This window comes from Caretta caretta, chromosome 1 (assembly GCF_965140235.1).
Source record: "Caretta caretta isolate rCarCar2 chromosome 1, rCarCar1.hap1, whole genome shotgun sequence".
Classification (NCBI taxonomy): Eukaryota; Metazoa; Chordata; order Testudines; family Cheloniidae; genus Caretta; species Caretta caretta.
Window position 1 is genome coordinate 121017712 of NC_134206.1, and position 17402 is coordinate 121035113.

At 44.9% G+C, this 17402-nt stretch overlaps 1 protein-coding gene across 5 annotated transcripts in view; it reads left to right on the plus strand.

Moving 5' to 3' along the window:
- Window positions 1–14843: 14843 nt before the first annotated feature.
- VWA3B (von Willebrand factor A domain containing 3B) overlaps window positions 14844–17402 on the plus strand; it is a 121690-nt gene continuing 119131 nt past the window's right edge. For all 5 annotated transcript variants that reach the window (XM_048858653.2, XM_075130742.1, XM_075130735.1 and 2 more), the window contains exon 1: window positions 14844–14965. The gene's annotated coding sequence lies outside the window, so the exon portion shown is untranslated. The remainder of the gene's footprint in view (window positions 14966–17402) is intronic.

The window sequence follows — 17402 nt, forward strand, 5'->3', positions numbered from 1 at the left end:
AGACTAAGCTTGATAAGTTTATGGAAGGGATGATATGATGGGATAGCCTAATTTTGGCAATTAATTGATCTTCAACTATTAGTGGTAGATTCGCCCAATGCCCTGTGATGGGATATTAGATGGGGTGGGATATGAGTTACTACAGAGAATTCTTTCCTGGGTGTCTGGCTGGTGAGCCTTGCCCACACACTCAGGGTTTAGCTGATCGCCGTATTTGGGGTTGGGAAGGAATTTTCCTCCTGGGCAGATTGGCAGAGGCCCTGGGGGGTTTTCGCCTTCCTCTGCAGTGTAGGGTACGGGTCGCTTGCTGGAGGATTCTCTGCACCTTGAAGTCTTTAAACCATGATTTGAGGACTTAAATAGCTCAGACATAGGTTAGGGGTTTGTTACAGGAGTGGGTAGGTGAGATTCTCTGGCCTGCGTTGTGCAGGAGGTCAGACTAGACTATCATAATGGTTCCTTCTGACCTTAAAGTCTATGATTCTATGATTTTACTCTAATCCTTTGCACTATATATGGGTAAATTGCTCCAGTTTAATTTAAATCATTTTAAAGATTATCTCATTAAATTGTGCAAATCCCTGTGTGGATGCTGTTATTTTGGTCCAAGAGCTGATTATTTCAGTTTAATAAACCTGTTTCCAATCATCTTAAGCTGTACAGTACTGTAAAAGGCTGTTCTTATTATTAGGAATAAGAGTGTCCACAGAGGGATTTGCGCTTGTTTAACGCTATGAGTTTAAAGTCGCACCTCAGGGTATGCTGGTGTTATTTTCCAGTGTGGATAAGGCAGAGACTGTCTATAGTTTGTGTATTGTATAGTGCTGAATATATTTTTAGTCTTGGAGAAATAATACATACATGAAGTTATATAACAACGTGCAAAAAATCGATCTAGTGTATATATACAGAGAGAGAGAGAGAGATCCCATGCTTCAGTATAATTTTCTATCATAGAAAAGTTCCTCTGTGGTCTAGTACACAATATTATAGAGAATTTGTGTTATTCACCCTTATCAGTCAGTAGTCTACTCTCCAGCATTCACTACTCACACAGAATCAGTTATCACAACCTGGGTTTTTAGTTTAAATATAATTATAAAAATAAATCAAAGATGGCAGAAATATATGTAACACAAAAATACTTGAGAAAATAAAATGTAATGATATAATTCCTCATGGCTGGGAAAGGCATTTAATCTACATGTGAATAACAATATTATGGCCTGGCTAAGGTATAATGGAAATGCAGAGTAGCTCCAAGTGTTTAAAAATCATGGAAATGTAGGGCTCGAAGAGGTAATCTTAGCACAGTGGGCTGGACAATAGCTGTTTGTCTAAAGTGTACATGAAAACTTCCAATGATGGGGATTCCACAAGTTCCCTTAGAAGCCTGTTCCAGTGCTTAACTATTCTACTGTCTAACCTAAATCTCCTTTGCTGCAGACTAAGCTGATTACTTCTTGTCCTACCTTCAGTGGACATGGAGAACAATTCATCACTGTCCTCCGTATAACAGCCCTTAATGAAATCTTTTTCATGTGCCCCCTCAGTTGTCTTTTCTCAAGACTAAACATACCCAGTTTTTTTCACTTTTCTTCAGGTCGGGTTTTTTTAAACTGCCTATCATTTTTGTTGCCCTCCTCTGGACTGTCTCCAATTTCTCCACATCTTTCTTAAAGTGTGGTGCCCAGAAGCAATAGGCCTCTGCTGAAGTATTGTGTCCAGTTCTGAATAGAGCAGAACAATTACCTCCCATGTCTTAAATACAACACTCCTGTTAATACACCCCAAAATGATACTTTCTCACAACTTTTAGAGTAGCAGCCGTGTTAGTCTGTATTCGCAAAAAGAAAAGGAGGACTTGTGGCACCTTAGAGACTAACCAATTTATTTGAGCATAAGCTTTCGTGAGCTACAGCTCACTTCATCGGATGCGTTCAGTGGAAAATACAGTGGGGAGATATATATACACAGAGAACATGAAACCATGGGTGTTTACCATACACACTGTAACAAGAGAGTGATCACTTAAGGTGAGCTATTACCAGCAGGAGAGAGGGGGTGTGGGGAGGGAGAAAACCTTTTGTAGTGATAATCAAGGTGGGCCATTTCCAGAAGTTGACAAGAACGTCTGAGGAACAGTGGGAGGTGGAGGGGGGGAATAAACATAGGGAAATAGTTTTGCTTTGTGTAATGACCCATCCACTCCCAGTCTTTATTCAAGCCTAAGTTAATTGTATCCAGTTTGCAAATTAATTCCAATTCAGCAGTCTCTCATTGGAATCTGTTTCTGAAGTTTTATTGTTGAAGAATTGCAACTTTTAGATCTGTAATTGAGTGACCAAAGAGATTGAAGTGTTCTCCAACTGGTTTTTGAATGTTATAATTCTTGACGTCTGATTTGTGTCCATTTATTCTTTTACGTAGAGACTGTCCAGTTTGACCAATGTACATGGCAGAGGGGCATTGCTGGCACATGATGGCATATATCACATTGGTAGATGTGCAGGTGAACGAGCCTCTGATTGTGTGGCTGATGTGATTAGGCCCTAAGATGGTGTCCCCTGAATAGATATGTGGACACAGTTGGCAACGGGCTTTGTTGCAAGGATAGGTTCCTGGGTTAGTGGTTCTGTTGTGGAGTGTGTGGTTGCTGGTAAGTATTTGCTTCAGGTTGGGGGGCTGTCTGTAAGCAAGGACTGGCCTATCTCCCAAGATCTGTGAGAGTGATGGGTCATCCTTCAGGATAGGCTGTAGATCCTTGATGATGCGTTGGAGAGGTTTTAGTTGGGGGCTGAAGGTGACGGCTAGTGGCGTTCTGTTATTTTGTTTGTTGGGCCTGTCCTGTAGTAGTTGACTTCTGGGTACTCTTCTGGCTCTGTCAATCTGTTTCTTCACTTCAGCAGGTGGGTACTGTAGTTGTAAGAATGCTTGATAGAGATCTTGTAGGTGTTTGTCTCTGTCTGAGGGGCTGGAGCAAATGCAGTTGTATCGTAGAGCTTGGCTGTAGACAATGGATCGTGTAGTGTGGTCTGGATGAAAGCTGGAGGCATGTAGGTAGGAATAGCGGTTAGTAGGTTTCCGGTATAGGGTGGTGTTTATGTGACCATCGCTTATTAGCACCATAGTGTCCAGGAAGTGGATCTCTTGTGTGGACTGGTCCAGGCTGAGGTTGATGGTGGGATGGAAATTGTTGAAATCACGGTAGAATTCCTCAAGGGCTTCTTTTCCATGGGTCCAGAGGATGAAGATGTCATCAATGTAGCACAAGTAGAGTAGGGGCATTAGGGGACGAGAGCTGAGGAAGCGTTGTTCTAAGTCAGCCATAAAAATGTTGGCATACTGTGGGGCCATGCGGGTGCCCATAGCAGTGCCGCTGATTTGAAGGTATACATTGTCCCCAAATGTGAAATAGTTATGGGTGAGGACAAAGTCACAAAGTTCAGTCACCAGGTTTCCTGTGACATTATCGGGGATACTGTTCCTGACGGCTTGTAGTCCATCTTTGTGTGGAATGTTGGTGTAGAGGGCTTTTAAATCCATAGTGGCCAGGATGGTGTTTTCAGGAAGATCACCGATGGATTGTAGTTTCCTCAGGAAGTCAGTGGTGTCTCGAAGATAGCTGGGAGTGCTGGTAGCGTAGGGCCTGAGGAGGGAGTCTACATAGCCAGACAATCCTGCTGTCAGGGTGCCAATGCCCTGAGATGATGTGCCAGCAATGTTCCTCAGCCATGTACATTGGTCAAACTGGACAGTCTCTACGTAAAAGAATAAATGGACGCAAATCAGACATCAAGAATTATAACATTTAAACCAGTTGGAGAACACTTCAATTTCTTTGGTCACTCGATTACAGATCTAAAAGTTGCAATTCTTCAACAAAAAAAACTTCAAAAACAGACTCCAACGAGAGACTGCTGACTTGGAATTAATTTATAAACTGGATACAATTAACTTAGGCTTGAATAGAGACTGGGAGTGGATGGGTCATTACACAAAGTAAAACTATTTCCCCATGTTTATTCCCCCCTCCACCTCCCACTGTTCCTCAGACATTCTTGTCAACTGCTGGAAATGGCCCACCTTGATTATCACTACAAAAGGTTTTCTTCCTCCCCACACCCCCGCTCTCCTGCTGGTAATAGCTCACCTTAAGTGATCACTCTCTTGTTACAGTGTGTATGGTAAACACCCATTGTTTCATGTTCTCTGTGTATATAAATCTCCCCCTGTATTTTCCACTGAATGCATCCGATGAAGTGAGCTGTAGCTCACGAAAGCTTATGCTCAAATAAATTTGTTAGTCTCTAAGGTGCCACAAGTCCTCCTTTTCTTTCTCACAACTGTATCACATTGTTGACTCATATTCAGTTTGTGATCCACTATAAAGCCCAGATCCTTTTCTTCAATAGTACTGACTAGCTAGTCATTTCCCATTTTTTGTAGTTGTGCGTTTGATTTTTTCATTCTTAAGTGTAGTTCTTTGAACTTGTCTTTCCTGAATTTCATATTGTTGAATTCAGACATTTCTCCAATTAGTCAAGCTTATTTTGAATTCTAATCTAGCAACTCCTCCCATCTTAGTGTCATCCGTGAATTTCATAAACTTGCTCTCCACTCTATTATCCTAGTCATTAATGAAAATATTGAATAGTACTGGACCCATGACAGACCACTGCAGGACCCCACGCTAGATAAACCCCCCAGTTTGACAGCAAACCATTAATAACTGCTCTTTGAGTCTGATCTTTCAATCAGTTTTGCACCCATTTTATCATAATTTCATCTAGACCACATTTCCCTAGTTTGCTTATGAGAATGTCATGCGGGACTGTGTCAAAAACCATACTAAAATCAAGATCTATCACATCTACAGCTACAGGAAATTAGGTTGGTTTAACCTATTCTTTCCCTATTTTGGTTTGCATTCCTTCCCCCTTGTTGTCAATATTAATTGTGTTAAGCATCTGGTTACAAATCAGCATTTTAGTGAAGACTGAAGTAAAATAGGGATTAAACACCTCAGCCTTCTCAATGTTCACTGTTATTAGCTCTTCTTCCTCCTAAGTAGTGATCTACACTTTCTTTCATGTATCAGAGGGGTAGCCGTGTTAGTCTGGATCTCTAAAAGGGGCAAAGAGTCCTGTGGCATCCGACGAAGTGGGTATTCACTCATGAAAGCTTATGCTCCAATATGTCTATTAGTCTATAAGGTGCCACAGGACCCTTTGCCACTTTTCTTCGTCTGTCTCTTGTGCCTAATGTATGTATAGAACCTTTCTTATTGCCTTTTATGTTTTAAATAAAACAACCTGATTGCTAATCTCCCATAAAGGCTTCTTTCATTACCAATGAATGTCTTTTGGATGAGATTCTGCCTCTAGTTGTTTTCAGAAATTTATCACCTCCATCCTGGCTGGCATGCCAGGAGCACTGGCATATTTTGATGACATTGTCATACACAGCTTCTCTGTATCCGTTTACAAGCAATGCTGCCAGTGTGTATTTCAATGTCCTTGACAACACTGTCTCAACCTGCAGAATTGTAGCTTTATTGGTTCCCCAAAATGAACCAGTTCGTTTCCATGTTTCAGATTGTGGACTACAGCTCTTGTTTCCCAGTGTCTAGGATGTTCTGAATCTTTGCACCCCAGAGAACACAGTTCAATTCCTTTGTTTCCTTGGAATGATGAAACTTTAACTTTATTTTATTCTGTTTTACTATCTGTTAACATACCCAGTAACTTATGACCATCACTGAAGCACATTCTTTAAGTCTCGGGCCCTTTCTGACACACAAACAATCCAAACTGTCACTACCTATTATCATTTATGCCATGGATACCCCTACTTGAATCCAATGTTCCATCTATTTATTTGCGTATGGGTGTGGAATGAGTGACCGTGAGAGCTTAACATTTAAAACTTACTAAATATGCTCAATTTATCTCACTCCCATTCTCTCCCCCTCATTTTCTACTCCCATTGTAATTCATCTACATGCTCCTTCCTTCCTTCCTTCCCTCTCCCTCCTTCCTCTCCATTGACTAAGTCTCTTTCCTCATTTGTTCTATATCTTGCATTCATTATGGTCTCATCTTCATCACTTGCTCTCTCTTTCACTGTCTCATTACCTTTCCCTCCATCGCTAACCCCCCATTCTAGTACTATTGATTTGCTTATGGTAGTGCCTACAATGTGCTAAGCATCTTCTAGACCTTCAAGCAGGGACATTCCTTGCTCTGGGTTGCTCCCAGCCTAAGGGCAGATAGATAGGTAGACACAGGCTAGGGGAAGGGGAAAAACAAGTAGGGAATTTTTATAACAGTCAACTAGGCTCACCCTGTGTGTGAGATACAGAGATAGACTGAATAGACAGAATAAAAAAAGGCTAATGCAGTGCCAATCTTTAAAAAAGGGAAGAAGGAGGATCCTGGGAACTACAGGCCAGTCAGCCTCACCTCAGTCCCTGGAAAAATCATGGAGCAGGTCCTCAAAGAATCAATCCTGAAGCACTTGCATGAGAGGAAAGTGATCAGGAACAGCCAGCATGGATTCACCAAGGGAAGGTCATGCCTGACTAATCTAATCGCCTTTTATGATGAGATTACTGGTTCTGTGGATGAAGGGAAAGCAGTGGATGTATTGTTTCTTGACTTTAGCAAAGCTTTTGACACGGTCTCCCACAGTATTCTTGTCAGCAAGTTAAGGAAGTATGGGCTGGATGAATGCACTATAAGGTGGGTAGAAAGCTGGCTAGATTGTCGGGCTCAACGGGTAGTGATCAATGGCTCCATGTCTAGTTGGCAGCCGGTATCAAGTGGAGTGCCCCAAGGGTCGGTCCTGGGGCCGGTTTTGTTCAATATCTTCATAAATGATCTGGAGGATGGTGTGGATTGCACTCTCAGCAAATTTGTGGATGATACTAAACTGGGAGGAGTGGTAGATACGCTGGAGGGCAGGGATAGGATACAGAAGGACCTAGACAAATTGGAGGATTGGGCCAAAAGAAATCTGATGAGGTTCAATAAGGATAAGTGCAGGGTCCTGCACTTAGGACGGAAGAACCCAATGCACAGCTACAGACTAGGGACCGAATGGCTAGGCAGCAGTTCTGCAGAAAAGGACCTAGGGGTGACAGTGGACGAGAAGCTGGATATGAGTCAGCAGTGTGCCCTTGTTGCCAAGAAGGCCAATGGCATTTTGGGATGTATAAGTAGGGGCATAGCGAGCAGATCGAGGGATGTGATCGTTCCCCTCTATTCGACATTGGTGAGGCCTCATCTGGAGTACTGTGTCCAGTTTTGGGCCCCACACTTCAAGAAGGATGTGGATAAATTGGAGAGAGTCCAGCGAAGGGCAACAAAAATGATTAGGGGTCTGGAACACATGACTTATGAGGAGAGGCTGAGGGAGCTGGGATTGTTTAGCCTGCAGAAGAGAAGAATGAGGGGGGATTTGATAGCTGCTTTCAACTACCTGAAAGGGGGTTCCAAAGAGGATGGCTCTAGACTGTTCTCAATGGTATCAGATGACAGAACGAGGAGTAATGGTCTCAAGTTGCAGTGGGGGAGGTTTAGATTGGATATTAGGAAAAACTTTTTCACTAAGAGGGTGGTGAAACACTGGAATGCGTTACCTAGGGAGGTGGTAGAATCTCCTTCCTTAGAGGTTTTTAAGGTCAGGCTTGACAAAGCCCTGGCTGGGATGATTTAACTGGGAATTGGTCCTGCTTCGAGCAGGGGGTTCATAGAATCATAGAATCATAGAATATAAGGGTTGGAAGGGACCCCAGAAGGTCATCTAGTCCAACCCCCTGCTCGAAGCAGGACCAATTCCCAGTTAAATCATCAATGGGTTGGACTAGATGACCTTCTGGGGTCCCTTCCAACCCTGATATTCTATGATTCTATGATTCTATGACACAGGGGGAGAGAGAGAGAGATGATAATGAGAGAGATGACTCATTACTTTGACTCTCCTCAGTGAAGAGATGGGGAGCCCAATGCCTCTTCCCTCCTTCCCCAGTTGAGAACCAAAAGCACCAGGAGTAGTTGGGGAAGGAAGAGTCCAGGAGACCTCCCATCCACTCCAAGAACTGGTTGTGGCTAGAGTGATTAAGTGAAGGGGAGTGGTGGAAGAACATAATGTTGGACCCCCTTCTCTGTTTGATCAGGTGGCCAGGAAAAGTCTCTATACACCTCTCAACTCAGATGTCTCCTGCTGAGTGATGGGACTGTCTCCAGTGGAGCCAGCCTTTATCTGTGTGTGAGATGTCCACCAGCAAGGTGCATGGTTGTGCAAGCATGTAGCTCAGAAGGAACAGTGCCTGGCTCATCTGCAATATATTCTTCCTGAGTAGAGCTGAACTAATACTTGCTTGTTAAGTTTGTGCCAAAACAAAATATCTGAAGAAAAAAAATTGGGTTCAATTTGAACTGATATCATTTTTATTGTTTTTGTTGAACTAAAAATTTGAAAAATATTAATTTTGAATTGACCAAAATGTTTTGGGTTGATTCAAAACAATTTTTTTCAAACTTTTCATTTTGTTTCAGCCCTTTTTGGGTGCTTTTCACCCTTTTTGAGAGGTTTTTTTAAAATTTGCAAACAAAATACATTTTTGAAATGAAAAAGTGTAAATGAAATGTTTCAAAGTGGAAAAGTTGAAACAAAATGTTTTTAAAAAGTAAAGAAACATTTTGAGTTAAAAAGCCAGCGTTACTTTTGGCCCAAACTCTTTGTCAAGTTTGACCCAAATTTGTGAATAGTTTCTTGAGTTTTGAAAAATTGTATTTTTCAGCAAAAACTCTGTTTTCTGAAATAATTGAATAATTTTGCCCAGCTCTAGTTCTGAGGCCAATCACATCATGAGAAAATGGGGAAAAAATATTCAGAAAGTAGAAGAAAATGGCACATCTATTATAGCACAGGGGTTCTCAAACTGGGGGTCAGGACCCCTGAGGAGGTCCCGAGGTTATTACATGGGGGCTCGTGAGCTGTCAGCCTCCATCCCAAACCCTGTTTTGCCTCCAGCATTTATAATGGTGTTAAATATATTAAAAAGTGTTTTTAATTTATAAGGGGGGGTTGCACTCAGAGGCTTGCTATGTGAAAGGGGTCACCAGTACAAAAGTTTGAGAACCACTGTATATAGCAGACCCTTTCATTATCGGGGGAGATGGATCTCTGCCTGCCATTTTCCTTGTGGTACCATGTATGTTACAACAGAACACTTCCCAATAAAGGGTAGTATAGTATCATTATGTATATGCTAATGCCTGGGAATTTAGAACTCTTTTTTTCAGGAAGTTCTTGATGAGAGAGGACTGTCTATGTGAGGAAGGAATAAAGCCTGACTACTGCATTCTTTTGGTTCTCTCTTGATGCTCACACACTAAAAAATGTATTATTTTGGTGCTAAGACAGGCGTTAGGATGGTATTTTTAAACTATCACTAGAAATAACTTATAAAGTAAACAGAGAATGGATGCTGCTGTAATGTAGCCTGGCTTCCTTCTCAGTCTTACTGAATGCAATCTGTTCTTGTGAGTGTATGTGTCTGAGTCAACAGGAAGTGTGACACTGGACAGTGCCTTGCAGGATGTGTCAACATTAAACTTCCTGTTGAAACTCACCTCTTCATAGCATACTAATTCGTAGACAGTGTCTGAAGTTTTATTATACAAAAATCTGTATCTTTAATTCATAAAATAGTAATGGCCTGATATTTGTGCCATGTGCCATGCTTGGCATACATAAAGCACTAGACTATATGCTAAGTCCTGTTTTCTTTACTTGAAATATTGGCAGAGAAATTGCTAAAGAACAAAATAAGAAATTTTTGAAATTTTGGGAGCAGGGAAGAAAGCGGAGTGTCCTTTCACTGTGGTTAAAAAATGTTCTTCCCTAAAAAAGAAAAAAGCAAACAGCTACAGGAAAAAAGCAGTCTATGACCAGCTTTAGCTACACAGAAATATGCTAAAAAATTTGGGTTGCAAAGTAAAACATTCAAAAATCAGGACAAACTAAAGTTATGGTTGCTAGTGAAGCCTTAACTCTGCTCCTTAGGTAAATGCATTATAATATATTTTTGAATTATAAGATAAATGATTTTGCCATTGATATTATAAACTCTTTTTCTACAGGACTCCTGCCTTGTTCAGTGCACAGGTCGGATGAGTCAGTTGTTCAATATTTATTTTTATTCTCTGTTCAATGAGTAAACCCCTGTTTCACTCACTGCCCACCATTTTGAGCTTTGCTTCATTCACTAGACAGCATCTGGGGAACCTTTTCCTTGAGAGGAGACTGGAAGAGCTTGGCTTGTTTAGTCTCCCAAATGGAGGCTGAGAGGGGATATTGATTGCTTTCTATAAATGCATTGTGGGGTAAATACCAGGGATGGTGAAGAGTTATTTAAGCTAAAGGACAATGTTGGCACAAGAACAAATGGATATAAACTAACCAGGAACAAAGTCAGGCTGCTAGATGTTAGATTTCTAACCATCAGAGGGGTGAGGTTCTGGAACAGTCTCCCACTAAGAGTTGTGGAGGCAAATACTTAATTAGTGTCAAGAGAGAGCTGGACAAATTTATGACAATTATATGACGGGGTTGCTTGTGATAGTAGGGGGAAAGGCCCAGCAACCCTGGGGCTTACTTCCAGTTTATGTTTTATGTTCCTAAACACTTATGCTTCAGGGTTTCAGCTGGCCACCTGCAGGGGTGAGGAAGGGATTTTTTTTTATCTCCTTCCTCTGAAGCATCAGGTATGGCCACAGCTGGAGATGGGACATTGGATGGGGAGACCCAGGGCTCTGAGGTGGCTCTGAGCATTCTTTCTTTCAGGTGCTGAACTGACTGGCTGAACTAACTGATTGCCATTTGTAGGGTCAAAAAGGAATTTCTCCGCAAGTCAGATTGCAAGTGACCTTTGTTTTTTCACCTTCTTCTGCAGTGTTTGGGTATGGGTCATTTGCCAGGATTATCTAGGTATATCTCACATCATCATGTCGCTGCCTCTGTGGAGTCCTCAGGCATTAGTGCACCTCAGTCCTTCCTGTTTTCTGCCTCTGACATATAATAGTTTCGTCTCCTGTGGCTGTAATACTTTGGTGTAATTTTGGTTGTTGGTTTAGTGTGTGAGTGCTGGGTGGTGTTAGTGGCCTGTAATATACAGGAGGTTGCGAGATGATTTGGTGATACCTTCTGGCCTTAGATTTTATGACACTATGACTCATTCTCTGCACAAGTTCAATGGTGTACTGTGAATGAAGCAGGGATGTATAGTGAAGTAGGACATGTTCATGTTTGCCTGGTGTGCAGTAGGGTGACCAGATGTCCTGATTTTATAGGGACAGTCCCGATATTTGGGGCTTTTTCTTATATAGGCTCCTATTACCCTCCACCCCCTGTCCCGATCTGTCACATTTCCTGTCTGGTCACCCTAGTGTGCAGTGAATGTCTTATTTGCTGGTCTTAGAGAGTTTTACCTAGGAATTGACAGCCAGAATCTCCCAGTTGATCTTAACTGTCACCATGGAACATAGGGTGAGCTCAAGTTAGCATCTCACCAGGAGGTACCCCAGTACTCTTTCACTGAATTGGAAAAGTCTTGCAAGTTCAAGGTAGCTAATATCTTTTATTCAACCAACTTCTGTAGGTGGAGAGTACAAACTTCCACCAAGAGAAGGTGGTCCAGTGAAAGGGATTACCTCACCTACCTTTTCTCTCTCATACCCTGACTACAACAACAGTGCAAACTCAAATCATGCTAAGAAATATTTTCTTTTTTGTTTAGTGTAGCCATGTCCAAAATTTAGGGGTTTTGACAGTCTACAAGTATGGAAAATTAAAGCACATTTAAATGCTTACTTAAATTTTTTTCACATCCTGCAATCACTGTATGTATAGCTATGTAGGTGTAACCCACAACCTCCTGAGTGTGGTGTTCTGTCCCATCTAATGGCACTGAGACCACTTAGAGAGAGAGATGAATGAGTCTGCTCCACAGCCTTAGCTAGGGGAGGGATAGCTCAGTGGTTTAAGCATTGGGCTGCTAAACCCAGGGTTGTGAGTTCAATCCTTGAGGGGGCCATTTAGGGAACTGGGGCAAAAATTGGGGATTGGTCCTGCTTTGAGCAGGGGATTGGACTAGATGACCTCCTGAGGTCCCTTCCAACCCTGATATTCTATGATTCTAACAGCCAGTTGCATGCACTAACTCCAAAGGCCCCAGGTTTGACCCTGCCAGCAGATGACTGGGGTTTGTCAGCCTTTCCGGGGGGGGGCTCATCCAGGATATCAACTGGGAAGTCTCTGACGCTCTGGGTGCGTTTCCTCAGCTAGGGAAAGTATGCAATCCCCACACCTCCTTGGTGTGGTGTTCTGTCCCATCTAGTGGCACAGAGACTGTTTAGAGAGAGAGATTAATGAGTCTGCTCTACAGCCTTAGCTAATAGCCATATGGTTAGCTCATACAGTAGAAGCTCATGTCTTTAGCTCCAGAGGTCAAAGGTTTGATCCCGTCAGCTGATGACTGGGGTCTCTCGGAGTTACATAGGTATGATTGTAGTTTTGACTACTTTTTGGTACAGTGCAGAGAAAATGACCTCAATAAACTTTCATTTTAGATCTTTGAAGAGAGACTTCCATTACTGAAGGCTGCAAAAGCAAAGCAGAAGAATGGACAGAATGTGTTTTTGTGCCTCTAGATCAGCGGTGGGCAACCTGCGGTCCGCTTGCGGCCCATCAGGGTAATCTGTTTGCCGGCCACGAGACATTTTGTTGACATTGACCATCCACAGGCTCCCAGTGGCTGTGGTTTGCGGTTCCAGCATGTCCCTGCAGCCCGCCACTTCCCACAGCTCCCACTGGCCGGGAACAGCAAACCGTGGCCACTGGGAGCTGCGGGAGGCCGTGCCTGCAGATGGTCAATGTCAGCAAAATGTCTTGTGGCCTGCAATCAGATTACCCTGCTGGGCCCCAGGTTGCCCACCACTGCTCTAGATCACAGGTTGCACTTTCAAGAATAATAAAGAATGGCTGAAACAGAAACAACATTTTTTCCCACTGAAAAACCTTATATTATGGTAATCCCAGTATCTAAAATAATCCACAGAACATTCAGTACTTATTTCTTTTATTGACATAATAGGAAACTTTTTCACGGCTGAGCACCTCTTCTGCCCCCAAGGGAACAGCTGTATCATCACGAATGACTTAGCATGTTCAGTCTAGTCTTTAAACTCTCAATTCCAAATATATGAAGAAAAATATAAACATAGTTTCCAACTAAGAGACTGGTAGTGTACATATTTGAACTGTACACTTTATAAGGAGATTCTCTTTTCCACCTTTGTTTACTAAGCAACCATGACCAGGGGTAACAAAAGCTACTGTGTCTTTGTTGGCTTTTATATTTATATCTATTAAAGTGTCGGTGCTTGTGGCCCTTTTGTTCCCTTTGATGTGTTACTAAGTAAATAAATGCGTTCTAATACTAGCAAGACACAGTGGATAAGGTAATATCTTTTATTGGACCTACTTCTGCTGGTGAGAGAGACAAACTTTTGAGCCACACAGAGCTCTTCTTCCTTTGTACGGCTCAAAAGCTTCTCTCTCTCACCAACTGAAGTTGGTCTAATAAAAGATGATATTCACCCACCTTCAGGGATGGCGAGTTATATGGGTCCGTGATGCCCGGGCTCCACCAAATACAGGACTCAGGGGGCCCGGCTCCACCAATGTTCGGGGCCAAGTCTCTTCCCCCAGCCCTGCCTGCTGCCCCCACACACCTTCCCTGAACGTCCCTGCCTGTCCTGGGCAGCAGGAGGCTGCCCCCTGCAGCTCTGCGCTGTGCTCCCTTGCCATCCGCTGCTGGCTATGAGGGAGGGGCGCCAGGGGCTGGCTGAGACTCCGAGGCAGGGGGCTTATCCTGGCTGGAGCTCCTAAGCAGCAGCCTGGGGAGGGCTTGGATGAGTGTTGTGCTGGGGTGGGGGGCAGAGGAGGGGCCCCCCATCCCTGGACCTCACTGCTGCCGGTGGGGAAAGGGCTAGGCAAAGTCCTCCTCTCTGGACCCCCACCCCAGCACAGCCTGCCTGCTGCACCCCAAACTCCTCATCCCTGGCCCAGCCCCACACCCTGTCCTACACCCCAACCCCCTGTCCCCACCCAGAGCCCGCACCCAGCACCTAAACTCCCTCCCAGAGCCTGCACCCTCCCACACCCAAACTCTCTCACAGAGCCTGCACCCCAAACCCCCTCCTGCATCCAACCTCCCTCCCAGAGCCCCTTAAGCAGGTGTGTGGGGGGTGGGACAGGACTTGGACTCATTCTAGGCACCACAAAAAAATTATACCAACCTTCTGCCCCTGCCCACCTTGTCTCTCTAATATCCTGAGACCGACACTAATACAATCAGCGATGATGACTTGTGCCGGGAGCGTGGAAGGAGGGGTGGGAAGCAAATTCAGTTTAATCTGGAACCCCAATAAAAGAAAGTTCTTCCCAGTTCGGGTGTTAAAGTCCCTGGTGCTTTTCGAACCGTCTAACCAAGAACCTCTTGTCCCGCCGGCGATCCATGAACAAAGAAATAGATCAAACGCGGTGCGTCCTGTAAATTACCAGCGCTCGTTGGAAGTCAGCTTGAGCAAGCAAAATACATCAGGGCACCCAGCTGGCCATGTAAACAGGCCCCCAGGAGTACACCCGGGCCCCCTGCACGGAGAGCGGGTGACACACAGGCACGTTCCGACTGGGTTACCCCGCTACCCGGGCAAGGGGCTGGTCGGTGGCGGGGGCGTGGCGCTAGCCTGAGGCATCAGCCCCGCCCCCGCTCCCCTTGGCCCCGCCTTAGCAACCCAGCTGTCTCCAGCGTCAACACTGGGGCGGCCGCGTCTTAGAACCCGCCGCGTTCGTCACAATGGGATGGAAGCGGCGGCGGAGCGGCCGCAGCCAGGTGAGGGGAGCCTGCAGGGGCCGAGCCAGCGGGGCGCCGGCAGGGGGCGCCGCCGCCGTGGCCGGGATGGAATGTCACGTTTCCACGTGGTGAGGGGAGCGGCCGGGCCAGCGAGCCCTGAGGGGTTAAACCCATATCTCCTTCCCCCCACCCACCCTGCCTGCAGCTGGAGCCCTCTCCCTGACCCCAGGACAGGGGTGCAGCTCCCAGGGGCCCCAGCGAGTTAAATGTTTATTGTCATTATTTTCCCCACCAGTACCCCTAAAGCCCCAGGCCCCTGAGCGCCATTGCTGGGCAACCCTTAAAACACCCAGGTTCCCGTGGAAAGAGAGAGGTGAGGGTAGGGTGGTGTAGCCCCAGTCATGCCTGGTTTGCAATGGGAGCTGTGGTCGTGGGTGCTCAGAAAATCAAGCTATGGAACCATAAATTCCCCTACTCCCGAGGGCATGTGTTTTCCTTCCCTCCTGCATTATCATTGGCTGTATTTCATGATACACCGGTTAGTTCAGTTTTGTGGCTTTCACACTTCTGCATGGCTCTTGACTTCTAAAAATCCCCAAAGTTACTTGCTGTAGATAGGTTTCAGAGTAGCAGCCGTGTTAGTCTGTATTCGCAAAAAGAAAAGGAGTACTTGGCCCACCTTGATTATCACTTCAAAAGGTTTTCTCTCCCCCCACCCCACTCTCCTGCTGTAATAGCTCATCTTAAGTGATCACTCTCCTTACAATGTGTATGATAAACATCCATTTTTGCATGGTCTGTATATAAATCTCCTCACTGTATTTTCCACTGAATGCATCCGATGAAGTGAGCTGTAGCTCACGAAAGCTTATGCTCAAATAAGTTTGTTAGTCTCTAAGGTGCCACAAGTCCTCCTTTTCTTTTTGCTGTAGATAACTCCCCATGGCATGGGTAGGTGTCAGATCTTTGACAACCCTTTCTGTGTTCTCCCTCGCCTCATAATCCTCCGACCCAGAGGTGGGCAAACTACGGCCCACGGGCTACATCCGGTCTGCGGGACTGTCCCGCCCGGTCCTTGAGCTCCCAGCTGGGGAGGCTAGCCCCCAGCCCCTCTCCCGCTGTCCCCCTTCCCCCCGCAGCCTCAGCGCGCCATGCTGCCAGTGTTCTGGGTGGCGGGACTGCGCAGCGGCTTGGCTGGCTCTGGCCGAGCAGCGCAGCTGCCCGTCCTGCTGCTCTGAGCGGCGTGGTAAGGGGGCAGGGAGTGGGTTGGATGGGGGGCGGACAGGGGGTGGTTGGATAGGACGTGGGAGTCCCGGGGGGCCTGTCAGGGAGCAGGCGTGTGGATAGGGGTAGGGGCAGTCAGGGGACAGGGAGCGGGGGGTGGGGTCCGGGGGGATGGTTGGGGCGGGGGTCTCGGCAGCGAGAAGTCAGGGGACAAGGAGCGGGGGAGGGGGTTTGGATGGGTCGGGGGTTCTGAGGGGGGCAGTCGGGGCAGGAAGTGGGAGGGGTCAGATAGGGGGCGGGGCCAGGCTGTTCAGGGCGGTACAGCCTTTCCTACCGGCCCTCCATACAGTTCTGAAACCCCGATGTGTTCCTTGGGCCAAAAAGTTTGCTCATCCCTGCTCCAAGCCCTTCCAGTCTCTCATCCTCCCCTAACTCCTCCCTCCACATGAAACAGCCTTCTGTCTTAGCTCTGTGAATACATGTTCCTTGCCAAGGTTTCACAATTTGTTGGGCTCTCATCAGTTCTATTCCAATTTTGAAATTCCTCAGGCTTTCCCGTGCTGTTCTTGTATTTATCAAATAGTCCAGTTTTCCCGGCGCAGATTAAAAACTCAAGATGCACAGTAAGTGAGGGTGCAGAAAACCTTTCTGTATTGGGCAGAGTGAAAGGATAAAGGTGAACTTTTATTGAATTTATAAAAATCTGTTTTGGTTCCGATTTTGGGCTCAGGGTTAGCTGGTTGCCTTTCCTTATATTTGAGGTTAATTTGATATTTATGTTGAAGCCGTTTCATATTCTTGTCAAGGAACCTTTTTTTTTTTCCCCTTCCATAAAATTCATTTTACATACAGATGCTGTTCAGACGGGGTGATCAGGAGTGGAATTTCTATTATAAAATGAAGGAAAATCTATAGTCAAACTATGGGAAGCTACAAAAAGGAGATGGCTTCTGGGATCCACAATTCAAATGCAGAAGACTGTGCAAAATACTGCTCAGTTTAGTTGTTAACATGAAGCTGCTAGGATAACAAACCTTTTAGTTTGTCTATTTCTGGTTAGAAATCACACAGACACATTGTCTTTGGTTGCCCAATAAAAGGCATTCTCTTTGAGTGTTATATTGACCCTGCTACTAATGTGTAATTTTATTAAGATAAAATAAAATTATTCTGTACATATAGTACACATTATATACATAACATATATTATCAGGTTGCAAAGAGGACTCCTTGCCTTTTTTCTTACCAGGGC